The sequence below is a fragment of the Crocuta crocuta genome, unplaced genomic scaffold, assembly GCF_008692635.1.
Source record: "Crocuta crocuta isolate KB4526 unplaced genomic scaffold, BGI_CrCroc_1.0 scaffold517, whole genome shotgun sequence".
Lineage (NCBI taxonomy): Eukaryota > Metazoa > Chordata > Mammalia > Carnivora > Hyaenidae > Crocuta > Crocuta crocuta.
This window is the reverse complement of record NW_027529607.1, coordinates 138772-166137: the sequence shown is the minus strand read 5'-3', so window position 1 is coordinate 166137 and position 27366 is coordinate 138772. Positions and strand designations below refer to the sequence as shown.

The 27366-nt window shown below is 34.3% G+C and overlaps 1 long non-coding RNA gene and 1 pseudogene across 1 annotated transcript in view; both read left to right on the top strand.

Moving 5' to 3' along the window:
• LOC144229826 (uncharacterized) overlaps positions 1-27366 on the top strand; it is a 144932-nt gene that overhangs the window by 37745 nt on the left and 79821 nt on the right. The gene's annotated exons all lie outside the window — the stretch shown is intronic.
• Positions 21935-24942, top strand: LOC144229836 (HIG1 domain family member 1A, mitochondrial pseudogene; annotated as a pseudogene).

The following is a 27366-nucleotide window of genomic DNA, read 5'->3' as shown; positions in this document are numbered from 1 at the left end:
TACACCCTCCCTAAGGCTTCAAGGAAGAAGCAACAGCCCCACCATCAGCACCCAAAGCTGAAATTCTATTTAAACTATTCCCTGCAACCCCCACAGCACATAACCCACAACCCCACTTCTTTAAACACCAAAAACCATGCAACCTGTAACACTACAAACACTGAAACAAGCACCTAGCTACTAGCACTACCAGAACACAATACACATATCCCATGCCAATCATGTAGTATTCATAGATACCAAAACATTAACGACAATGATCAAGCATTATACTATTAAAACACACCATGTATACAACACATTAACTGACCGGCTCCCCATGACCGCCAAACACGCACACAAGTCCTGTGCTATAAGGACACACCACGCAAACATACACAACCAACCGCCCCATAAGTATTAATGTATTTGTGCAGGTGTGATGTACTAAAACATGTTATGTACTTAGTACATAACTGATAACCAGAATTAAGAATTCTGGCAAGCTATCTTTCTTTTCCTTCCAGTTATGTAGTTGCCCTCAGTATACGAAACATGGTATTTACTTTCTTGAAGGGAAGGCAGAAAAAAGAAGAAAATCTGGGAGACAGAAAAGACAACACTAATTCATCAAACAATATAGTATCTGTCTGTACATATATTAGGCATGATTATTTTATCATTTTATCTTTGCACTCCATTCCCTAACACACAGGCATACATGTATGTACACACAACCCATGATGTTGATATGAATGCCTTGACATAGGTAGCTTCTAGTGCCACAGACAATGACCAGCATATTGTAGAATTTCTAAATATTTGTTAAAGCAATCTAAAAAAAAAATCTATAGATAGGTAGGTAGGTAGATAGATGATAGATAGATAGATGATAGATAATAGATAGATGATAGATAGATAGATAGATGATAGATAGATAGATAGATAGATGATAGATAGATAGATAGATGATAGATAGATAGATGATAGATAGATGTAACTAAGATCTTTACCAATATATTTTATCTTAATTCTCTTTGAAAAAGAATCTAAGCTTTGCCTTCTTGTTCTTTATTATCATAATTGAGGAATTAAAAGCTAATGACCACGCAAAAAAATACGGATACCTTTCTTTAAAGATTTAAACATACTAAAACAAACTCTTAGTATAATAAGAGCATTTACTGACTATCAATGCCAGGCAGAGCTCTAGATTGAGGCATTGAGAGGAAATACACAATAAGTAGACAATATGTCTTCTGACTCAGAATTGTTTATAAATTAAAATTACCTTTAGCGCTGGAAAATTATAGCCATCTGGTAAGTACACTTAGGTATGCATACTAATTCATTTGTCCACAGGAATTTCTTATAACACTAAATGAAATAACGTTTTAAAATAGCTACTACACTATGTCATAGGTGTTAGGTGATGCCCAGGAAATTGTAGCTATTTACTTTGCTTTATTTCCCTCTGACTATAGAACTTGTGGGTCTATAGCATAGCTATCATGCAGCTAGGAGAAATACCAGTTTTCTCTGCTGCCAGTAAATTCTTTTTGCACCAAGAGGAAATCTGGAGTTCTTGTTTAATTAATGTGCATAATAAAATAACTACTATAGAAGCAGAAAAAGGAAGGGCCAAAATGATTCTGTAATGTCTTAGAAATGTACTCCACAGGAGACAGTGGGAAGAAATTTAAATTTCCCAGTACCCTTAAGGTTTTTTTTATGACTTATTTTTCTGTGGTTTATGCATGCTCAATTTCTGCTATGTCTGGATAAGCTCAAAGAATGGGTTCACCTGACATATAATGCTCAATTTCTTGAAATAATAGATATAAGATCTCTTCCAGCATAAAAATTAGTCATCATATAATAAAAGAATTGCCATAACTTTAAAAATATTTATTTGTTTTGAGAGAAAGAGACAGAGATAGAGAGTTTGAAGAGCAGACGGGCAGATAGAAAGGGAGAGAAAAAATCTCAGGCAGGCTTCAGGCTCAATGCAGAGCCCAGTGTGGGGCTAGAACCCATGACCATGAAATCATGACTTGAGCTGAAATCTAGAGTTGGATGTTTAACAGACTGAGCCACCCAGGTACCCCCAAATTGCCCTGACTTTTCAACAGACATTTTAGGAAGAATGATTTAGGGCAAATTTAAAATTCAACATAAAACTTCTATAGATATTTGATGGATTTCCAGACCAGAAGTGTGTTTGGATAATTTTATCAAAAGAAAAATCCAATAATATAAAATCTTTAACATCAGTCTTCCTTGTGTTGATGCTTTAAAATGCAAGGCATGACGTCTGTATTTTAATCTTTCTCTACATTTGCCACTATGAGCAAATTTTTATATTTTCTGATACTCCACTTTCATAGCTAAGACAGTAGAACTAGAAATAGGAACTTGCCATAGGTTTATTGTGATTAGTAAGTGAATAATCCATATAAGATGACAAAAGAGTATCCAGCACATTGCATGTCTTCATTAAATATTAAGTATAATAATAAACTAAATTCTAATCTCTACCCTCAGAACTTATACTTGTATATTTCATGAAATATTATTTAAGTTTTAAGGATTACTTTTGGGGCGCCTGGGTGGCTTAGTCGGTTGAGCGTCCGACTTTCGCTTAGGTCATGATCTCGCGGTTCGTGGGTTCGAGCCCCGCGTCGGGCTCTGTGCTGACTGCCAGCTCAGAGCCTGGAGCCTGTTTCAGTCTGTGACTCCCTCTCTCTCTGACCCTCCCCTGCTCACACTGTCTCTCTCTCTCTCTCTCTCCTGGAAATAAATAAAACATTAAAAAAAATAAATAAATAAAATACTGTTAATAAGGATTACTTTCATCTTGTATCTAAAATATGCTGCTGGGGTGCCAGGGTGACTGAGTCGGTTGGCTCTTGATTTCAGCTCAGGTCATGATGTCACAGTTTTTTGAGTTCAAGCCCCACATCAGGCTCTGCACTGAGCGCAGGGAGCCTGCTTGGGATTCTCTCTCTCTCTCTCTCTGCTCCTCCCCCATTCATTCTCCCTCACTCTTTCTCTGTCTCTCACTCTATCTCTGTCTCTGTCTCTGTCTCTCTCTCAAATCAATAAACTTAAAAATATGCTGAACAATTATAATATATTTGGGTGATGGATTACCTCATGGAAGTATTCTGTATTTATTTTCTACTCTTCAATTTCAGGAATTAAAGTTTGAATTTAGAAAAGAAATTAGTATTCCTAATTGTAAATGCCATCTTTATAGTTTGGTTTAATCATAAACATGATTTATTTGACATCTTATTAACAGTTTCTTTCACTGATGATAAATAAATCCCTGTTGTATTGTTTGAATTATTGCATTAGATATGTTTTAAAAATCTGCTTTCTCTGAACTTGGTATTAATATACTTTTCATTCTTAGGTGGTTATAGGAAGTAGGTAAGCTTTATCTCTATTTTCTTTACTCAACTCCAAGATATGTACAGTGATAAGTATCATTGAAATTCTGAGATTTATCTCACGTTTACACTCACTGTTAACTTGACTAACTTACTTAGTTCATCTAAGCTTGTGTGCAGGTCAACTGTGAAAAGTAATTTAGAAGGTTGTCATGTTTGACAGGAAACCTTCTGTGATCATGGGCTTTCTACTCTATTAATATTGTCAACTGGACTCATTTCTGACATTTTAAAATGTGAGCCATATTTACTATTATTCAAAAGACAGATCACTCAGCTACTTTGAATGAAAAATATTTCACTGGCTGGTGAGAATTTCTTAAGACATAAATGTTGTATTCAGAAAATTTAGTTAAATAATCATTAAAATTCCTATTATTAAAAAAATCTTATTTAATGTAATTGAGCCTGTTTTGTACATACTTAAACTTAACTCCTGTGTTGCACTTTCTTCAGCCAGATGAAAAAAAGCAATAATTTTTTAAAACCTCAAGTCTAGACAATGGCTGCTTTTGTGTGTTTCCATTTTAAATCAGCAAATAATTTCTCTAAAGGTTGCAACGTAAAAGGACCAGGGTGCAAATTTTCTCTTATGCCACCCCTGCTTTGACAAAAAGAGGAATCTCTTGGGTTTTTAAGTTACGCAAATACATAGCAGAGGTTTCTTCTAAAATGAAAGATTCTATCAAAGTGTTTCCAGGAAGTTAAACCTATTTGCAAGAAAATGAGAGCAGCACTCCAGTAATTCAATCAACATACAATAGTAGTTAAGATAAAGATTTTTTTTAGCCAGATGGCATGGTTTATATTTCTGTCTCTACTACCTGTGACCTTGATCAGGTTACATGCTTGTTTCCTTAACCATAAAATGGGGAGAAAAATGATACTATCTCATCAAGTTGTTACGTGGGACAAGTGAATGTGTTTTTACTTTATAAGGTTTTTTTTCTTTCTTTCTTTTTTAATGTTTATTTATTTATTTTGAGAGGGAGGAACTGAGAGAGGGAGAGAGAGAGAGAGAGAGCGAGCAGGGGTAGGGGCAGAGAGAGAGGGAGACAGAATCCCAAGCAGGCTTAGCACCATCATCAGCATGGAGCCCGATGTGGGGCTTGAACCCACAGACTGTGAGATCATGACCTGAGCCGAAATCAAGAGTCACTTAACAGACTAAGCCACACAGGCGCCCCTATTGTTTTATGTTTTAAAACACTTTGAATTGTGTCTGGCATGCACCATAAAGAGACTCAGGTGAGCTTCCCTCTTCTGCACTACTCAATGCATATAGTCATTCATTATGGAAAAAAAAAAAGGCACTGTATGAATGACTTCTCTGGGAGAGGACAACTGGAAGCTTGTGTTTGGTGACTCCTGGACTTTGTTGATACTGATATGTATAATTTTGCTGTAACAAACTGTATCTGTGAATATAATACTTTTTTATGAATTCTGTTAAATCTCCTGTTGATTTATTAAACCTGAGTGTTCTTGGAACCCCCTCAAACTTAAAATCCATGTCAGAAGTGAGGGTGATCTTGAGGACTCCTGAACTTTGCATGGCCAGTCACAACTATCTTCACACTCTGTGGTTATTCTGAAGGTTTCATGCATACCTCTCCTTTAGACCTACTTTTTCTGTTTTCAAACCTTTCCTTTCCAATTGTATAGCCAGCAGCCACCCTCAGCTCTTGCCCATGAGTATGAATATCAGTATATCTCAAAACCTCTTTTCATTCAGGAAGAGTAGACAGCCAGATATACTGCATGAAATGAGACACTTTGTAGGATTTTCCTTACTACTGATCCTCAGTAATGCAGTAATCCCGTGGCCTTTCACATTCCACAAACCAGGTCTGCATTTCTCATCTCCTGTTAACTGGTCACCGTGAAACCCTACTGAGGCCATGGCTATGAGTTTAGGAAGAGATGGAAAGCAGCATGAATAGTCATCATGAATTCTGAGCCACCAGCTCATGCAATTTAATTCTGTGTCCTTGGTGTTGTTGCCTCTTGTCTCATACATAGCATTTCCACCCAATGATGGAGTAGATATAAACTAGTTCATGATGGGCAATTCATGTTGCATATCTACTTGATGTTCTTTAATTAGACATTCAGTCTTTGCCAGAGCCCAATAAATTGCCAGGAGTTGCTACTCAAAAGTAGAATAGTTTTTGGCAGTAGAGGACATAGCTTCATTCCAAAACTAATGAGTCTTTAATGTGATTCTCCTATTGAGACTTATCAGGTACTCCATATACCATTGTCATTGTCCATGTAGACTTCCAACATTGTTGGAACTCTACAACCTAATCGCTTTAATAATAATCTGCAATTATTTTCTGAGATCTATCAGGCTTTCCTGCTCAAACAGAAAAGGTAAAAATGAGTAGGATAGGAATTATCATCCCTTCAACTATTAAATTTTCAAATATTAGTAAAAATCTTAAGTTTTTTTACAGATGTAGTATTGTTTTTTTTAATCTTCTATTTGTATATGGGGACAGGAGCATTTCCGAGAGGTTTTTTTTTTGTTGTTGTTGTTTTCTGTTTTTGTTTTTTTTTGTTCTTAGTTTTTATTACCCTGATAGTGGGGGGTCAATATAAGAATTCTAACTTCTAACTTTGCATTCAGAAACTGAAAAAAAATAACCACAGGATTGGTTGTGGATCCATGGTATCCACGGGGAGACATATACTATTAAAATTTTTTTAATGTTTATTTATTTTTTGAGAGAGAGAGAGACAGAATATGAGTGAGGAAGGGGCAGAGCGAGAGGGAGACAAAGAATCCAAGCAGGCTACAAGAGCCTGACACTGGGCTTGAAGCCACAAACCACGAGATCATGACCTGAGCCAAAGTCATACATTTAACCCACTGATCCACCCAGGCACCCAAAGCCTTTCCATTCATTAGAGAAAAGACTAATCTTCTATAAATTGACTTAAGACCATAAATTTGCTATTCTACTATGTTAATTTTTTACCCATTGGACTGATCTTTTTTCTTTATTAATGTCAAACACTTACAGGTTGCCCATTTATTGCATTATAGGGATATCATAATAAAATGTCAACTGCTTCAGTTTCCTGCAAGTCAATATACTCTTGTTACTACCTATTCCTTGTGGTTTTGTATTAATTCCATATGTCTTCTTCATCTGGCCAATACTATACTGGGATTCAGTTTTTCCCATCATAAACAGTGAACACAGTTTTCTTGGAGTATCCCTCACAAGACAGCTGCCATAAATCTCTTCATAGCTGGTGTTGCCTCCCTCACCAATACATTTATTAATGCTTCAGAAAAGGAAAACTCTCAATTATTATTACTTTCATGATCATTAGTAATTGTGTTCTTTATTAGTTTGTTTGTTAACACTCTATTCTTCTAGCGTTAAGATTTTTGGAATAATAAGGTAGGTCTTATTGATCTTATTGTTCGATACTTCTGAGTGACAAAAATAGGTCCTACTATCAGAGGCACTTAATAAATCATTACTGAATGGATGAAGGAATGAATGAATGAATGAATATCTTCGTGCTTCTATGTGAATATTAATGTGGGATAGATTTCCAGAAATTTGAATTGCATTGTCTAAACTTATGGACATTTTAATTTTATGAAGTACCATCTAATTGTACTACAAATGGATTTTACTAATGGACATTTTCATCAAATATGTATGAGAATACTCATTTCCACAAATTCTTCCTACTACTTGACTTTAGTTGTATTGTCAGTCTGTATGTGAAAAAAATCTTATTGATTTAATTTGCATTTCTTTGATGATTGGTACATTTGATCATTTTACATATGATATATATGCATTTAATATATGTGTATATTTATATATGCATAATATATATGGTTGTGTTCATATATCCTGGTGCTTTGTGTAACTTTATGCATAAGAGCTCATTCATACACTTTCCTTATTTTCTAATTGAATTTTAAGAACTTTATTTGAAGGAAGTCATTAAGTTCTATAGGTTCTACTGGTTATATGTGGATTTGGGAACCTTTATATATTGTGTCAATTATATTTTTTTCTATAATTTCATTTGTATTTTTTATATAGACTATCTTGTCATCTATGAGTAAAAACCTAGGTTTTTCTTCCCAGTTCATAAACATTATTTATTTTTCCTGACTACTACAATAGCTTTAACTCCTGTACACGTCTAATAAAAACTAAGAATTATCTTGCGTTTCATCTCAAAGAAAATGTCTCAATTGTATTTTTGTCTGCTGATTATTTTGTGTACTTTTATTAAATTTAAGGAGTTAGTTTATTATTGTGTTTGCCAAGAGTTTTCCTTTTTAAAAAATCCTGGATGAATGTTTAATTTTATCAGCATATCTTTTGAAGGAACCATATAGTTTTTCCCCATTAATATGCTAATGTATTGTATTTATTTTTTAAAACATAACACCAAAAATAATCAAAATTTATCAAAAATAAATCCAATTTTGCCATGTCTCTTTTACCTTTTATTAAAAAATTGATTGATTCAGTTAGTCTATATTTTGTTTCAGATTTTTGCACCTAAATTTAGCCATGAGTTTTTATGTAATTGCCCTTTCTTGGTTTTTTTTTTTTTTTTGGATTGTGCCTTTGTTTTAGAAAAAAAAAGAAACTTTATTTTTTAAAGGAATTTAAGTTTGTAACAAAATTGAGAGGATGGTACAGGGATTTCTTATATAGCTCTTGACCCCACAGATTAGTAGCTTCCTCATTCATCAACATTTTAAATCCGCAATGAAAGTACATTGGCACATCATAATTACTCAATGTCCATCCATACTTTAGGTGTCACTCTATGGTTTGGATAAATGCATAATGAAATATGTTATATTATCATACATTATCATACAGAGTATCTTTGCTCTACTTATTCATCTTCTCCCCCCTCCCAATCCTGGCAAATACTAATATTTTATTGTCTCCATAGTCTTCATAGTTTTGCCTTTTTCCAGATTGTTGTATAGTTGGAATCATATGGTATTTAGGCTTTTCAGATTGACTTTTTTTTCATGTTTATTTACTTTTGAGAGAGAAAGAGAAACAAGGAGAGACAGAGAGAGAGGGAGACAATATCAGAAGTGGGCTCCATGCTAACAGCAGAGAGCCCTATGTGGGCTTGAACTCAAAAACCATGAGCTCATGACCTGAGGCTAAATCAAGAGTCCTACACATAACTGACTGAGCCAACCAGGTGCCCCCAGATTGATTTCTTTCACTTAGCAATATGTATTGACATTTACCCCATGTCTTTCATGGCTTCATGGCTAATTTCTTTTCAGAACTGAATAATATTGCATTGTCTGAATATACCACAGTTTATCCATTTGCCTAAAGAATAAAATCTTCATTGCTTCCATTATTTTACAATTATGAATAAAGCTGCTATAAACATCTATGTGCGAGATTTGTGTGGACATACGTTTTCAGCTTCTTTGGCTAAAGACTCAGGTGTACAATTGCTCAATCATGTGGTTAAGAGTATGTTTAGTTTCGTCCGAAACTGCCAAACTGTCTATCAAAGTGGTTATACCATAATGCATTCCCACCAATAATGTATGAAAGTTCCTGTTGCTCCACATAACTTGTCACAATGCGGTCAGTGTTCCAGATTGTGCCACCCTAATAGGTATGTAGTGGTCTCTCGTTGTTTTAATTTGATTTCCCCTGATGACAGATGAAGCGAAACATCTTTTCACATGCTAATGCTATCTGTATATCTTCTTTGAGAATTTTGGCCCATTTTTTAATTGGGTTAATTTTTTAGTTTTGAGTTTTAAGAATCCTTGCATATTTTGCTTAGAAATTCTTTATCAGTTGTGTCTTCTGCAAGTCTCCCAGTCTGTGCCTTCTCTTTTAATTGTTTTGATAATATGCCTTTTATAGAGCAAAAGTTTTTAATTATAAGGAAGTCCAGATTCTCAGCTCTTTCTTTCATAGGTTGTTCATTTGTATCCAAAAAGACATAGCCATACCCAAGATCATCTAGGTTTTCTCATATCTAGGAATTTTATAGTTTTGCAATTTACCATTAGACCCATTTTGAGTTATTGTTTTGTGAAGGATGTAAGGTCATTATATAAGTTTTTGCACAATGGATGTTCACTTGTTCCAGTACTATTTGTTGAAGAGGGTGTCTTTGTTCCATTTTATTATCTATACTTCTTTGTCAAAGGTCAGTTGACTATATTTATGGAAGTCTGTTTCCAGGGTTTCTATTCTGTTCCATGTGTTCTATTTATCTATTTTTTAATCCATTGCATACTGCTTTAATTACTGTAGCTTTATATCTCTTGAAATCAGGTAGCATCAGTCTTCCAAATTTGTTCTTCTCTTACAATACTGATTTTTCCAGGTCTTTTGTGTTTCCACATAAACTTCAGATTTAATGTTTGTTGATATACATAAAATAGCTTGCTGGGATTTTGAATGGAATTGTATTGAATCCATAGATCAAATGGGAAAGAACTGACATCCTGAGTCTTATTGAGTCTTATTAAGTCTTCTATTCATGAACAAAGAATATTTTTCCATTTATTTAGCTCTTCAATTTCTTTCACCACAGTTTTGTAGTTTTCCTCCAACAGATTCTGTACATATTTTGTTAGATTTGTACCAAAGTATTTCAGTTTTTGATTGCTAATATAAATGTTATTATGTTTTTCATTTCAAATTCCACTTGTTTATTATAGATATATAGGGCAGCAATTGGCTTTGGTGAATTGATCTTGCACCCTGCAAACTTGCTATAATTATTTATTCATACTAAGAATTTTTTAAACCAGTTCTTTGGATTTTCTACATAGGTGATCATATCTTCTACAAAGACAGTTTTATGTCTTCCTTCTCAATCTACATATGTTTCATTTCTTTTTTCTGCCTTATTAAATTAGCAAGGACTTTCAGTATGATGTTGAAAAGGAGTGGTGAGAGGGGACATCTTTGCTTAATACCTGGTCACAGTGAGAAAGCTTCAAGTTTCTCACCATTAGGTATGATGTTACTGTAAGTTTTTGTAAATACTCTTTGTCAAGTTGTAAAAGTTCCCCTCTATTCTTAAGTTACTCAGAGATTTTGTCACGAATGTGTGCTAGATTTTCTCAAATATTTTTACACCTCTATTGATAGGATCACGTGACTTTTCTTTTTTGTCTGTTAGTGTGACAGATTAATCATTTTTTTAATGTTGAACCAGCCTTGTGTACCTGGGATAAACTCACTTGATCATAGTGTATAATTGTTTTTACAGGTTGTTTGGATCAATTTGTTAGTGTTTGTTGAGGATGTTTGCTACTGGTCCTGGGTAAAGTAGCTCACAGATGTTAATTCTGTTCAGGTGTTGAGGTCAACTTTGTTCTTACTAATTTTCCATCTCTTCTGTTTCTGAGAGAGTCGTATTAAAGTCTCCAACTATGATAGTGGTTTATCAGTTTCTCCTGACAATTATGTAGACTTTGCCTCATGGAGTTTGATGCTCTGTTGTTAGGTGCATTCAAATTTAAGGGTTTTTGGAGAATTGGCTCTTTTATCATTATGTAATGTCCTTCTTTGTCTTTGTTACTTTTCCTTAACTTTTAGTCTGCCTTATCTGAAATTAATATTGCTACTCATGCTTTCTTTTGATTACCATTAGCACGACGTACATTTCTCCATCTATTTACTTTTAGTTCATATGCCTTCATATTTACAGTGGTTTTCTTGTAGACAACATATAGTTGGGTCATATTTTTTGATCCATTCTGCCAATCTCTGTCTTTTAATTGGTCCATTTATACTATTGACATTCAAAGTGTTATTGATATAGTTGAATTAATATCTGTCATATTCATTACTGTTTACTATTTGTTGCCCTTGTTCTTTGTTTCTATGTCTTTCATTCTTTTTCTGCCTTTTATGGTTTTAATTAAGCATTTTATTTTTAATTTTCTTGAGCATTTTATATGATTCAACTTTCTCTTCTTCATTGGCATATCATTTACACTTTTTTAAACCTTTTTTAGTGGCTGTCCTAAAGTTTGCAATGTATATCTAATCCAAATCCACTTTCTAATAATAATAGTTCACTTTATGGTAACATGAGTATCTTATATTAACAAATCCTTACTTTTTCCTCCTGTTTCTTATATCATTACTGTCATTCATTTCACTTATATATAATCTTACATAAGAATATATACACACATATATAAGCATATATAATTGAACACTGTTGCTATTCTTATTTTGAATAAACATATTTCTATGAACTTAATTAAGAATAAAAAAATAAAAGTTGTTTTATCTTCACTTATTTCTTCTTTGGTACTCTTCCTTTGGCATAAATAAATAAATAAATAAATTCAAGGGGTGCCTGAGTAGCTCAGTTGGTTAAGTATCCAACTTCAGTTGTCATGATTTCATGCTTCGTGGGTTTGAGCCCCGCATCAGGCTCTGTGCTGACAGCTCTGAGCCTGGAGCCTGCATCGGATTCTGTGTCTCCCTCTCTCTCTGCCCCTGCCCTCCTTGTGCTTTGTCTCTCTGTCTCTCAAAAATGAATAAACATTAAAAAAAAAAGTCAAGTTTCTGATCTATATTGTTTTCTTTCTAAGTAATATTTCTTGAATGGCATTTATCTTTGCAACAAATTTCCTCAGTTTTGATTGAGAACATCTTTATTTCTCCTTCATTTTTCAAGGATAATTTCACAAGTTATAGAATTCAAAGCTTGTCACACTTTTTCTCTCGCAATTTAAATATTTCACTCCACTCTATTCTTGCTTGGGTGGTTTCTGAAGAGAAGTGGAATATGATTTTTTTCCTTTATAGGTAAGATTTTTTTTCTTTTTTTTTTTCAGGATTTTTTTTCTTTATCTTTGATTTTCTGTAAATTGAAAATTATATTCCTGATGAGGTTTTTGGGGTGACAGTGGGGTTTGTGTGGTCCAGAGTTGATGACCAAGAAAGAATTCTTGAAGATGTCTTTGGTGCAAAAAAATGATTTTATTGAAGCATGGAGACAGGACTCATGGGCAGGAAGAGCTGCCCTGGCACCATGAAGAGAGTTATATACTGTGGGGTTTGTGGAGTTAAAGTCCAAGGGAAGTTTTTAGTGAGATTTTCATATGAGAAAGAAGACTCACAGAGTACTGCAGGCCTAGCTATTGTCAGGCTAAGGTGGTTTTCCCTCCAGCAAAGCATTAACATTAAAATAGTGAGGAGTTCCTGTAGAAACTTTTTACTCTGCCTGCCTCAAGCATTTGTCAATGGGCTGCAGGTTATAAAGAAATTTAGTTCTGTATGCCATTTCCTTCTGCCTTTGTTTCCCACAGCACTATGGAGGGGTGATGGGGGCTTAGGTCCTGCAGGACTGTGAGCTCTAACAGTTAACCATTGGTTTTTCCCCATTCCTTTGTTCTTGGGCAGCCTGTGTCTGAGGAATATCACACATATCCCACCTGGGTGGGAGGGGGGGTGGTGTTTGTGGCCTGTCGGCTCGCCTTATGCTCCCTCATTAATTCCTACCTGAAGTTTTTGGCATTTATCGCATTGGTGTTCTCTGAACCTTCTGGATATGGGTTTTGGTATCTGACATTAAGTTGGGGAAATCCTCAGTCATTATTATTTCAAATATTTATTTTGTTCCTTTCTCTCCTTTCCTTCTGGTAATCCCATTATGTAATCCCGTTATGTATGTGACACGTTTTGTAGTTGTTCTACAGTCCTTAGGTTTTCTGTTCTGCTTTTTTAGTCTTTTCAGTCTTTGCTTTTCAGTTTTAGAGCATTCTTTTGATACCAGAGAGCCTTTCCTCACCTGTGTCAAATATACTAATAAGCCCCATCAAAGGCAAGTTTTATTTCTGTTACAGGTTTTTTAATCTATAGCATTTCTATTTTACTCTTTAGTATTTCTGCCTCTCTGCTTCCTTGTCCATTTTTTCTTGCGCATTGTATTCTTTATCCACTAAAACTCTTGACATATTAATTATAATTGTTCTAAATTCCTTGCCTGACATCCCAACATCTCTGCCATGTCTGGTTCTGATTCTTGCTCTGTTACCTAAAATTATATGTATGTATATATATCATCCTTTTATAATTCTTTATAATTAAAATTATATGTATGTATATATACATCTCTCTCTATATAATGTCTTAATAATTTTCCTTGATAGTCAGACATGATATATTAAATTAAAGTAACTACTATAAATAGGCTTTTAGTAATGCATGATGAGGTGTCAGGGGAGGGGAAACATTTTATAGTTCTACAATTAAGGCTTAATCTTTTAGTAGGTTGTGCGTCTGGACTGTAAACTTTACAAATGTTTCTCATTTCATTTCTCTCTCCTTACTTGGAATATGTTAGTTAGAGTGGGCTGGTATTGGATATTTGCCTTCCTTAGGCCAATTATGCTCTGATAATACCCCAGTGGGATAGGCTCTGGTAAAGTAGTTTCACATTGGAGCAGAACTTGTTAAGAAGAACAGCATGCTTTGGAGTATTTAAAAACAGATTCTTTAAGATTTGATGATTTTCTGTCTCATGTTTAGGACTTTCATTCATTTTGAATTTATTTCTTTGTGTATGGTGTAAGAAAGCGGTCCAGTTTAATTCTTCTACATGTTGCTGTCATGTTTTCCCAACACCATTTGTTGAGACTGTCTTTTTTTCCATTGGTTATTCTTTCCTGCTTTGTTGAAGATTGTTGACCATAGAGTTGTGGATTGTTTCTAGGTTTTCTATTCTGTTCCATTGATCTATGTGTCTGTTTTTGTGCCAGCACCATACTGTCTTGATGACTACATCTTTGTAATATAGCTTGAAGTCTGGAATTGTGATGCTTCCAGCTTTGGTTTACTTGTTCAAGATTGCTCTGGCAATTGGGGGTCTTTTGTGGCTCTATACAAATTTTAGAATTGTTTGTTCTGACTCTGTGAAAAGTGCTAATGGCCTTTTGATAGGGATTACATTAAATGTATAGATTGCTTTGGGTAGTTTAGACATTTTAACAATATTCATTTGTTCTTCCAATCCATAATCATGAAATGCTTTTCCATTTCTTTTTGTCATCCTCCATTTCTTTCATAAGTGTTTTATAGTTTTCAGAATACAGATCCTTTACCTCTTTGGAGGTAAATTCCTTGATTTCTCTTTCTGAAGCTTCATTATTGATGTATAGAAATGCAACAAATTTCTATATGTTGATTTTGTATCATGCAACTTTGCTGAATTCATGTATCAGTTCTAGAAATTTTTTGTTGAGTTTTATGAGTTTTCTACATAGAGTATAACATCTGTGAATAGTGAAAGTTTGCTTTCTTCCTTGCCTATTTATTTCTTTTTATTGTTTGATTGTGGGGCTGAGGATTTCAGTACTATGTGAAATAACAATGGTAAGAGTGGATAACTCTGTCTTGTTCCTTACCATAGAGGAAAAGCTCTCAGTTTGTCCCAATTGAGAATGATATTAGCTGTAGAAATTTTGTATACGGCCTTGATGATGTTGAGGTATGTTCCCTTTCTCCCTACTTTGTTGAGTATTTTTATCAAAAATGGATGCTGTATTTTGTCAATTGCTTTTTCTGTATTTACTGAGAAGATCATATGATTTTTATCCTTTCTTATATTAATGTGGTATATCATGTTGATTGATTTGCACATATTGAACCAACCGCCCTTGCAACCCAGGAATAAATCTCACTGAGAGTGGTGAATGATCTTTTAATGTACCATTGGCTTAAGTTTGCCAGTATCTTGTTGAGAATTTTTGCATCCATGTTCATCAGGGATATTGGCATGTAATTCACCTTTCTAGTGGATTCTTAGTCTGGTTTTGGAATCAAGGTAATGCTGACCCTGTAGAATTAATTTGGAAGTTTTCCTTCTGTTTCTATTTTTTTTTTTTTTTTTTTTTGATAGTTTGAAAAGGATAGATATAACTTGTCTTTAGATGTCTGGTAGAATTCCCCTGTGAAGCCATCTGGCCCTGGATTCTTGTTTGTTGTGAGATTTTTGATTACTGATTCAATTTATTTACTGATTATGGGTCTGTTCAAATTTTCTATTTTTTTATTGTTTCAGTTTTGGTAGTTTGTATGGTTCCAGGAATTTGTCCATTTTCTTCCAGATTGCCTAATGTATTGGCATATAATTTTTCATAATATTCTCTTCTAATTGCATATCTGCAACATTAGTTGTGATCTATTTTCTTTCATTTATGGTTTTACTTATTTGGGTCCTTTCTCTTTTCTTTTTGATAAATCTGGCCAGGGATTTATCAATTTGGCAGCAATCTTTGACCTGAGCTATAGCAAATTCTTAGTAGACTTGTCTCTGGCATCAAAGGAAACAAAAGCAAAAATAAACTATTAAGACTTGACCAAGGTAATATGCTTCTGCACAATGAAGGGAATAATCAGCAAAACTAAAAGGCAACCAATGGAATGGGAGTAGATATTTGCAAATGAACTATCTGATAAAAGGTTATTATCTTTTAATCTCTTTTAATCTCTATAGAATTTATTAATCTCAACACACCAAAAACAATTAATCCAAGTTAGAAATGGCCAGAAGACATGAATATACATTTTTTCAAAGAAGGCATCCAGATGGCCAACAGACATATAAAAAGGTGCTCATCCTCACTTATTATCAGGGAAATACAAATCAAAACTACAATGATATATCATTTCACACCTGTCAGAATGTCTAAAATTAACAACACAGGAAAATACAGATGTTGGCAAGGATGTGGAGAAAGTGGAACCCTCATACACTGTTGGTTGGAATGTAAACTCATATAGCCACTCTAGAAAACAGTTTGGCGTTTACTCAGAATGTTAAAAATAGAACTACCTTAGACCCAGCAATTGTGTTACTAGGTATTTATCCAAATATACAAAAATAATGATTCAATGGGACACATGTAGCCTGATGTTTATAAGCAGCATTATCTACAATAGCCAAATTATGGAAAGAGCCCAGATATCCATTAACTGATGAGTGAATGAAGAAATTTGTATATGTATGTATATATACATATACAATGGAATACTACTCAGTCATCAAAAAGAATGAAGTCTTGGCATTTACAACAACATGGCAATGTGGATGGAACTGGAGGGTATTATGCTAAGTGAAATGAATCAGTCAGAGAAAGACAAATACCATATGATTTCACTCAATTGTAGAATTTAAGAAATGAAACAGAGCAACATAGGGGATGGAAAAGAGAAAGAGAGGGAAGAAACTGTAAGAGACTCTTAAATATAGATAACAAAATGAAGGTTGCTGTAGAGAAATTGGGTGGGGGATGGGTTCAGTGGATGATGGTTTTTAAGGAGGGCACTTGTCATGTTAAGCACTGGGTGTTATATGTAAGTGATGAATCATTAAATTCTACTCCTGAAACCAATATTACACTATATGTTAACTAACTAGACTTATTTTATTTTATTTTATTTTTTAATGTTTTCATTTATTTCTGAGAGAGAGAGAGAAACAGCGTGAACAAGGGAAGGTCAGAGAAAGAGGGAGACACAGAATCCGAAACAGGCTCCAGGCTCTGAGCTGGCTGTCAGCACAGAGCCTGACGCAGGGCTTGAACTGTGAGATCATGACCTGAGCCGAAGTCGGATGCTTAACTGAGTAGCCACCCAGGCGCCCCAAGAATTTAAATAAAACTTTGAAAAAAAGGAAAAAATGGAAAATTTAAATAAATAAATAGATAAATAAATAAAAATGACCATATTTCTCTATGAAAAAAGTTTTGGAAACAGTGTGATGGTTGCACAGTGATATGAACGTAATTAGTGCTGCGGAATTATACACTTAAAAATGCTTAATAGAAATCACAAAATTTTTTGTCAGATATGTTTTGCCATAATAAAAAAAATGATCATGTTAAAAAAATAAAATAAACATTATTTCTTTTCTTCTCCTCCTGCTGGAAGCCCTGGGAGATTATTTTCCAATATTTACCATGGGAATCTGGCCAGGCTGTTGGAGGTAAAGCTCACAATATTGTGGAAGATGTTTATGATTTTAATTCTCAGAGTTGTCTGTACTGAGCCTCCAGCAATTCGTCAATACAGTTCAGTTTTTCTTACCTGGCCCTGGTTTCTTATAGAAGTTTCTGCTTTTGAGTCTCTGCTCTAGTAAACTAAGACATCTGTGTTTGCCTGTTTGTCTCTCTAATTTGGGGGTCAGCAGTTTGCCCTGCGTTCTCCTCTTTCTTATGGCTCCAAGAAGAGTTGTTGGTTTTTCACTTTGTTCGATTTTACTTGTTAAGATGGACTGGTGACTTTAAAGGTCTCTACATAGGGAGCTAGAAACTGGAACCTCCTTGTACTGTGTGTGTCAGTTTTTAGTATGAAGTTAATGGTAGTAAAATAGTATATTATTTTTCTTTTTAAAATTTTTATGTATTGCTATAACCATTGATTCACACAAATTATGTTCACATGTATGTATGTATATTTTTATGAAAATATATGTATCTGATTTTAACAGTTGTGCAGCCACTCCCCAAGCCATATGTTTAATTGTTTTAGCCCTATTTTTAAAATAGAGCCTTGCTTCCCTTTGAAGTAAAGCGTCATTTCCCCATATACCAATGATATATGTTTTTGTTTCCTTGGTCACCTTTCATTGATAGCACACTCAGTAATTCTAGCTTTATGAAAATCCCTGATCACTTAAAGATCAACATTTTGTGCCTACTATACCGTTTTTGTCTAAGACTGCTTAGGACTAAAAAAATAAATATATAAAATTTTAAAAAATTGACTCAAAACAATCTGTAGACTCCTACAAGAAGGACATAGCTTGTGCAATGTGTATAGTTTCCAAAACTAATGAACAAGTAAGTGTCTCCAAGAGAGTAGAACCTGATATCCTAGAGAACAATAAACAAGGAAGTTCCTTTTGGTCAGGAATGTGGATATAATAAAAGAACTTTCCCTACAGGAGGTCAAAGTGAGTAAATTTGAGGAAATAGTGCCTTATAGGCCCTGCCAGCAGCATTGTTTGATTCTTATTGGCAGCTGTGTGCCCCGTGTTTACAAACAGAAAGGTGGTTTGTACAGGATTTGTAACTGCTCAATACTGCTTTCGTTCTCTGCTTCTTTTTTTTTTTTTTTTTTAATTAATTCATTATTTGAGGTGGGAGGGCAGGGAGAGAGGAAAGAGAGAATCCCTAGCAGGGTCCATGTTGTTAGTGCAGAGCCTGATGCAGGGCTTGATCTCATGAACTGTGATCATGACCTGTGCTGAAATCAAGAGTCAGATGATTAACCAACTGAGCCACCTCGGAACCCCTGTTATCCACTTCTTGATTCCAGAGGTAAAATTTTCTCATTTCGCTTGCTCTTTTATGTGGACATTTCCTGAGTTCTAACCAATGAAGTATGAGCACAGCTGAAATATAACATTACCAGTCTCGGCCAAGTAAAACTCCCATGCATGCTCCTCTAAACTCTATTTGCTTCCTGTTGATTTGGAATGCGGAGCACTCCCAGAGAGGCCTTGTGTGACATAAGGTGACAGTGGCAGAAATTCTTTTGGCCATTTGGAAGAAGATTGCTCTGCTGATCTATTTACTTTTATGAGCAAAAAATGAGCTTCTAATACATTTTTGCCATGTCTTAGTTATGGCACCTTTAACAAAGTACCATCGATAGGTTGGCTTATCAATAAAAATTTATTACCTGTAGTTCTGGAGGCTGGGAGTCTGAGATCAGAATGCCACCATGATTGAGCCCAGAGAAGTCACTGACTAGACTTTGTATCCTCAGCTAGTTGAAATGAGCTTTGTCATTTTCTGCCCTCTTTTCATGAAGGAAATAATCTTGCTTATGAGGGCTTCACTTCATTATCTAGTAAATTCTCAGAGGTCCCACCACCACATCCTATCACATTACAGGTTAAGATTTCAACATATGAACTTAAGAGGAACATAGACTTGCAGTATGTTATATGCTACTTATTTTGGCCTCCATTTGTTGCAGCAGTTAGTTGATCTTGCCTAATAAAAACAAGATTACTAAAAGGACAATAAACACATGTATTAACAAATTCATCCTGAATGAAACCTGTTCAACTTCTAGCCCCTTATTGACATTTGCAATCAATTTTATAATCATTCTTCTATAAGTATGTGGCCTTAATTTAATGTTTAACTCACCCAAATTATAATTTTTTATGGTGACAATAGTAAAAGACTTCAATAGCTAAATTCAACACATAAAGTGGTAAGACCAAAGAGGATTACTGGTTTCTGCCAAGTCTGGTTGAAGTGCGTTGTTATGTCATCAGGAAGCTGTCTTACTTTTATTTCTCTTGGGTTGAATTTCCTCTGTGTTGGCTGCATCGTGCCAAAGATCACAGCCCTTCAACTCAGGCTTACAATGCTTTTAAATCTACATATTCTGGTGAGTAGTGTGCTGCTTCTCCAACCTCTCTTCATCTCTCTCTCTTTTTAAATTAATTAACTATTATTTTAAAGTAGGCTCTATGCCCAATATGGGGCTTGAACTCATGACTCTGAGGATAAGAGTTGTAGCTCTATTGATTGAGCCAGTCAGGCACCCCTCCAATATCTTTTTTTTTTAATTTTTTTAATGTTTTATTTATTTCTAGGAGAGAGAGAGACAGACAGCGTGAGCAGGGGAGGGTCAGAGAGAGAGGGAGTCACAGACTCTGAAACAGGCTCCAGGCTCTGAGCTGGCAGTCAGCACAGAGCCCGACGCGGGGCTCGAACCCACGAACCGCGAGATCATGACCTAAGCGAAAGTCGGACGCTTAACCAACTAAGCCACCCAGGCGCCCCTCCAATATCTATTTTTGAAAGCTGTAATAGGTCTACTTTGCATTATATGCTCATATCTAAAGCAGTCAGTTTGCCGTAAAATAAATTTGATGCTACATGCCTAACTTTGACATTTGGACACATCAGAACTGCACAGAATGAATCCCATTTATGAAATACAGGTTCATATAAAAGGTAAAGGGGAAAAGTAATTAAAACATAAACACACAAACCCAAAACACAGATTTCCACTGTTGAGGACCTATCTAAATTTCAATGGTAGTTATAGAGGCTCAAAATTAAGTTAGTTTCATACTTCCCCCATCGTGTCATGAATTAAAAAATGTATACATGGAATCATAATCAGCTCCCCATTTCTCTGTTAATCCTCCTTCAAAATGAAATGAGAATATTTCAGCAACATGATGTTATCTTTCTTTTGTAGACCTCTCTGAGGCACTAATGTGAGATTGAATTTGGCCAGATAAGGTGTTCTGTCTCCTAGTGCTATCATCCATATATCATATGAAAAATAGAATTGGCTTTGTATATGGTATGATTAATTTTCCTATATATGATCAATGATGTTCCAACATCATCTACCGAGTTAGATACTGTAGAGTTTTCCCAGTGATATGTAAAGGCACTGCTACCAGATACATCTGTATTCATATGTGAGGCTATGAATCATGGCTTCATTGTTTGTCTGTCCCTGTCCCATCATCACACAGCTGGTATTACTAAGTGTCTTAATATTTGACAGGATGAATGCTCCTCCTTTTGCTATAGCTTTAAATTAGTCTCTGCTATGCATTGCCCTTCATTATTCCACATGGGTTTGTGGTTTACTTGTCAGCTTTGAAAATCATTTTTGGGATTTGGATCAGAATTGCATCCAGTTTATAGATTAATTTGTAGAAAATTGACATTCTTATGATATTTAGTCTCTAATTATGGACACATTATTCATTTCCATTCTTGAATATTATGCACATTGTATGCACTTTGTAGTAGTAGTTGGTAGTAACAGTAGTAGCTGTAGTAGTAGTAGTAACAATAACGACAACCAGTTATATGGCGGATACTATGTGATAGATGATGTTCTTAATGTACTGTCTCTATATCAATTCATATATTGCTACTGGTGGGAAATCTTGTCTATGTTATACTAATGAAACTGAGGTACAGGGAACATAATAACATGTGTCGTTAATAAGAGGAAGAGCTGATGTTTGAATCCATGCAGTTGATCTCTAGAGTTTAGAATCTTCACTAATACCAGATAATGCCTCCCTAAGAACTTGGCCTTCCTGGTGATTCTACCATTGATTTAGTACCTTAGATTTTCTAATTAAATAATAATACTTTATGTGCATAACTGCAGTAAAGTTATTATTACATTCCATCCCTTAAACTACTCATGTTTACTTGCTTACATATTACTTGAGCTAAGACTTCCAGGAAAATGAGCATTACCAAGGGTGATAGTCTTGCACTTGATTTAAAATAGACTACTTTTAAGTATTACTAGTTAGCAAGATGTTTGCTGCTTTAATAGTTAATGTTATAAAGTTTTTTTCTCTTCTATTTCCTCCATTTTTAATGATAAATGGGTGCTTAACTTTTAAAAAATGTATTATTTGCTTCTATTTTTTCCTGTTAAAACTTGTGCTTTCTTGAGATGCAACCCATGCTCTCAGAAGAGATTGCAAAGAAGAGAACTTTACCAGCATTCCAGAAGTTTCCGTATTATGCTTATCTTTTGCAATCAGTATCAACTCAGAAGTGTAATCTTTATCCTGACTTCTTCCCTCCTGCATTAGTATGTTGCTGCTGCTTTTTTTTTTACATTTTCAATATATATAAAATACATATATGCATTCATATATATATCAAATATATATAGCCTGTCTCTTTTGCATCTTGATCTATCGACATTATGTTTGTGTGATATATCCATGTCATAGCACAAAGATATAATTCTTTTTATTTATCTTTACTATATAGTAAGCCATTGTATAAATATATCATTTAGTTTATTGTCATGCTGATGAATATTTGGGTTATTTTCCCAATTTATATTACATACTACTACTATGAGTAATGTTGCTCTTTTGGCAAATATATTTTTACATATTTATTTGTGGGATGGTAATAGTTGGTTCATAGGATATATGTATATTAAGTTGTAAAAGTACAGCAAAACAATTTTGTAAGTAGTGCAAATTTAAACTGGAAGCAGCATATGAGAATTCAAATTTTTTTCCACACTCACCAACACTTGAAATTGTCTTTCTCTTTTATTTTTAAACTTCTGGTGGATATACAGTGGTTTCAGTCTATTTTATTTTACATTTCCTTAAAGACTAATATATTTGAGCACTTTTCATATATTCATTTGCCTCTTGAATATTTCACTTTTGAAGGGTCTGTTCAAGTATTTTTCTATTTTTTTCTTTTGTTTTCTAACTTTGTAATATTGATTTGTAAGAGTTTGTTTTTATTTATTACATTTATTTTTGGTCCAAGACGCATATATATGCATGTAGTATATTAAATATTTAACATAATTATGAAAGATATATTAATTTAATGTAATATTTAATTTAATGTGAATTTAACTAATATTTCCATTCTTTATGCATTTTCACCAAATAAATTTTACTATGGTCCAAGCTGCCATTTTTTTGGATGCTTATTCTTTTGTCTTTTTAAAGAAATCTTTGATTACCTAAGATCATAAGGTTAGTCTTCCATTTTCCTTTTAAAAGCTTTGTTGTTTTAGCTTCCATGTTTAGATTTATATTCTGTCTATAATTGATTTTTGTTTATGGTATGAGTTTGAGATTAATATTAATTTGGATAACGTAACTATCCAAGTGACTTAGCATATTTATAGAATAATCATTCATTCCCAGTGTCCTGTACTGTAATGTGAATTTAGATATATTTCTTTCTAAACTCTATTAATGCCTTCTTAATTATAATAGTTACCATGATCTTAATATCTGGTTATAGAGATCCTCTAGATTTTTTCCTTGATTTGGCTTTACTGTTCTTTGTTATTTATATTCCTATTGTTTATACATAGTAGAAATAACTTGTCAGTTTCTTCATATACATACACACATATATACAAGCACCAGTTTGAATCCTAATCTGGATAGTATTAGATCTATAAATGAGTTGGGGAAATTTATAGTACTGAAATGGTCAACATTCCAATTCACAAATATGCTATATTCCTCTATTTAAGAAGGTTTCCACAGAAACCTATCACTAATGTCATAAAGTTTTCAGTATATGAGTTTGAAAATCTTGCATTAAATTTAATTTTACATACTTGATTTTGTTAATCTATTAAAAATTGAATAATTCAACATTTTAATTTTTATATTGTTTGTCATGAATAGAAATGATTCATGGTTTGTGATGTTGATTTTTTAAGTCTGGAAATCTGATTAAATTTCTTATTAATGTTAACATATTTTAGATACTTTCTGATACTCTATAATCACAGTCAAGTCACCTGTGAATAATGAAGGCTTAATACATATATTTTTTAAATTTCTTATTTCTTTAACTGTCATTCTATAAGGATTTCTTGCCTGATTACAATTGCCTACCACTTCAATATACTATTGAATAGAACTTGCATAGTGAGTATATCTGTATTATTGTTGACTTTATGAATAAATCTTTTAATAATTCATCATTAAGTATAAGATTTGTTTTTGTGTCTTCATGGATACATTTTTGGTATATTTAGGATGTACATGCTTTTCTTGTTTTCAAAAGTTTTTTTAAAATGCTGAATGATTTTGAATATTATCAAATCTTTTTTTATGTTTTCTTTTTATTTATTTTTTTAATATTATCAAATCTTTAGATAATGTATTGATATAGTATTTATTTTAATGCAACTAATTATATTAATTTTCAAGTCATAAACAAATTTAGCATGCCTGGAATAGAATCCATTTGTTTATGACATGTTATTCATCTCTTATATTGCTGAAATCAGCTTCCAAATATTTGGTTAAGGGTATTGCATCTATTGATAATAAAGATTGGGGCGCCTGGGTGGCTCAGTCGATTAAGCAACAAACTCTTGATTTTGGCTCAGATCATGATCCCAGGGACATGGGATTGAGCCCTGCATTGAGCTCCATGCTGAATGTGGAACCTGCTTGAGATAGAATTCTCTCTCCCTCTGCCCCTCTCCCTGCTCACATCCTATCTCTCTCTGTTAAAAAAGAGAGAGAGAGAGATAAAGGAAGGAAGGAAGGAAGGAAGGAAGGAAGGAAGGAAGGAAGGAAGGAAGGAAGGAAGGAAGGAAGGAAGGAAGAAGGAAAGAAGGAATTATCTGTTAGTTGGAGCTTCAGAGGTCCTGTATTCAAGGAGGATTGATTCTTCGGTCACTATGTCAGCTGGTCAGATATTTCTCTTTCTTCATATGATGACCAGGGATTTAAACTTACTGAAAAAGCTAGAGAAGCACCTTTTGTTCCTGTCAGAATGGTGGCTCTTGGCAGCTATCATTTATACACAATATGAACTGAAGAGCAGTAGAAATTCTAAAATGTCAGTTCACCTGATCACGTGCACAGGGCAGCTCAAGGCTTTGTTGTGGGTACAATGACTCTTGCTATGGGCTATTCTATGTTTAAGGAATTCTGGACAAAGCCTAAGCCCTAGAAGAATAGAAGCTGTCTTGGTTTTGCTGATGGTGAATGCTTTAATTAAATGTCTTATGTTGAGTGTATATGTTTATGTTGAAAATAAATCATTTGAATGGGCCAGACAATAATTTGTAATTTGAATATCAGCTTCCTTTCTTGTAGACTTGATTGGCCTAATAACCAAATTGTTAGTAACCAGTTAACCAGCTAGGTTATTCAAGGGAGTCAAATTAGCCCAAAAGTAGCCTGTTACTCTTCAGTGTACTTGATAATGGTAAAATATGAACCTTCATAAACTCTTCTTATGAAATTAGTTCTAAAAAAGGACAATCTGCCAATCCCTATGTATTCCCAGTTGCTGCAGAATATGACGTGCTTTTGATATTATATAGGAATCCTGTTTGTGCCACTAAATGTAACTTTTTTCTGCCTGTCTTGAAGACTAATAGAGTAGTTCAGTTGTTTGGGCTGGTGGCTCTTAACCCTTTCAGAACAGTGCATGGAATATAACATTATAAGCTTCCCCACAACTGAAAATGTGTGTGTGTTTAAGCCAAACGTAAAAAGCTGATAGCAGCTGCTTCAAAGTGGTATTTATTTCAGAATCATCCTTGTACAAGAAGAATGACTGAACTATGGATCTCAGTTTAGCTTTTTTGTAATTGCAGAATTATATATTTGCTGTTGAATTAGAATAATTTTTAAGTGTCGTCTTGAAATGGAAATGTGTATTTTAAGTACTAATGTAAAGGTAAATGAAAACCACTTCTTAAATGAAAAAAATATTATCTGCATTTTTTTATTCTTGAAATGCCCTGCTCAGATTTTTATGTGAGATTTTAGATATGTTGGAAATAATTTTTTTTATTATTTTCTGGAAGAGTTTATATAAAATGGATACTCTTTCTTTCTTTTTTCTTTCTTCTTTCTTTCTTTCTTTCTTTCTTTCTTTCTTTTCTTTCTTTCTTTCTTTCTTTCTTTCTTTCTTTCTTTCATGTTTATTTATTTTTAGGAGAGGGAGAGACAGAGCATGAGTAGGACAGGGGCAGAGAGAGAGGGAGACACAGAATCTGAAGTAGGCTCCAGGCTCTGAGTTGTCAGCACAGAGCCCATGTGAGGCTCAAACTCATGAGCCATGAGATCATGACCTGAGCCAAAGTCAGACACTTAACCAACTGAGCCACCCATGCACCCCTGTTTCTTTCTTAACTACTTGAATTAATTTACCAGTGGAAACTTTTACATAAGCAGTTTGATTTATTAAAAGATTTTTAGAAGTGGATTCATGTTTTATTTATTTTTTTTAGTTTATTTATTTTGAAAATGAGAGACAGAGAGAGGAAGTGTGCATGGAAAAGCAGAGGAAGGGCAGAGAAAACAGGTGAGAGAGAATCCCAATCAGGCTGTGCTATCAGCGCACAGTCTGACTCAGGCCGTGAACCCATGAACTGTGAGATCATGACAAGCTGAGATCAAGAGTCAGATGCTCAACTCACTGAGCTACTCAGGTGCCCTGGATTCCATGTTTTAATCATGTCAGAATATTTAATTTTTTTTCTAAGTTGGGTTTAGCAAAGCATATGACTATTTTATTTATATTTTCAGATTTTAGTGTAAACTTGTTCACAATATTCTCTTTTCAATGTTAGAAGAACCTATTGTGTGCTCTCATTTTTTTTTTTAAATTTTTTTTTATGTTTTATTTATTTCTAGGAGAGAGAGAGAGAGACAGCGTGAGCAGGGGAGGGTCAGAGAGAGAGGGAGTCACAGACTGAAACAGGCTCCAGGCTCCGAGCTGGCAGTCAGCACAGAGCCCGACGCGGGGCTCGAACCCACGAACCGCGAGATCATGACCTAAGCGAAAGTCGGACGCTTAACCGACTAAGCCACCCAGGCGCCCCGTGTGTGCTCTCATTTTTAATTCATGATATTGGTAATTTTTTTTATTTTCTGGATTAGTTCAAGGGAATTGTTAAAAATTCATATTCTTAAATAAAACATCTTTCAGCTTGGTTGATTTTTCTCTATTGTACATTTATTTATTTTCTATTTCATTGATTCTGCTCTTATGTTTATTAATTCCTCCTTTCTATTTTCTTTGGTAAGATTTATTGCTCTTTTCTATCACCATGAAATGAAAACATTCATCATTTATTCTCAACTTTAATTCCTTTATAATGTGTGTTGTTGGGAGCCATTCTGAACTCACTAGTTGGGAATACTCCTTGTAAGGTTAAGGGAGGTTTGCAAGGTCTCCTGCAGTCAGATGATGACTGATATCCACTCCCACTCAATTGTTTCTACTTGTGCACCAATCCCCAAAGCACCTTGTTGATTGGTATCGAGAGTGACTTATTCTGGCCCTGATATGCTGATTGCACCTTGTGAGGGAACTTATGGTAGGAACTTCTTTTGTGATTATGGCAGCACACATTGTGTT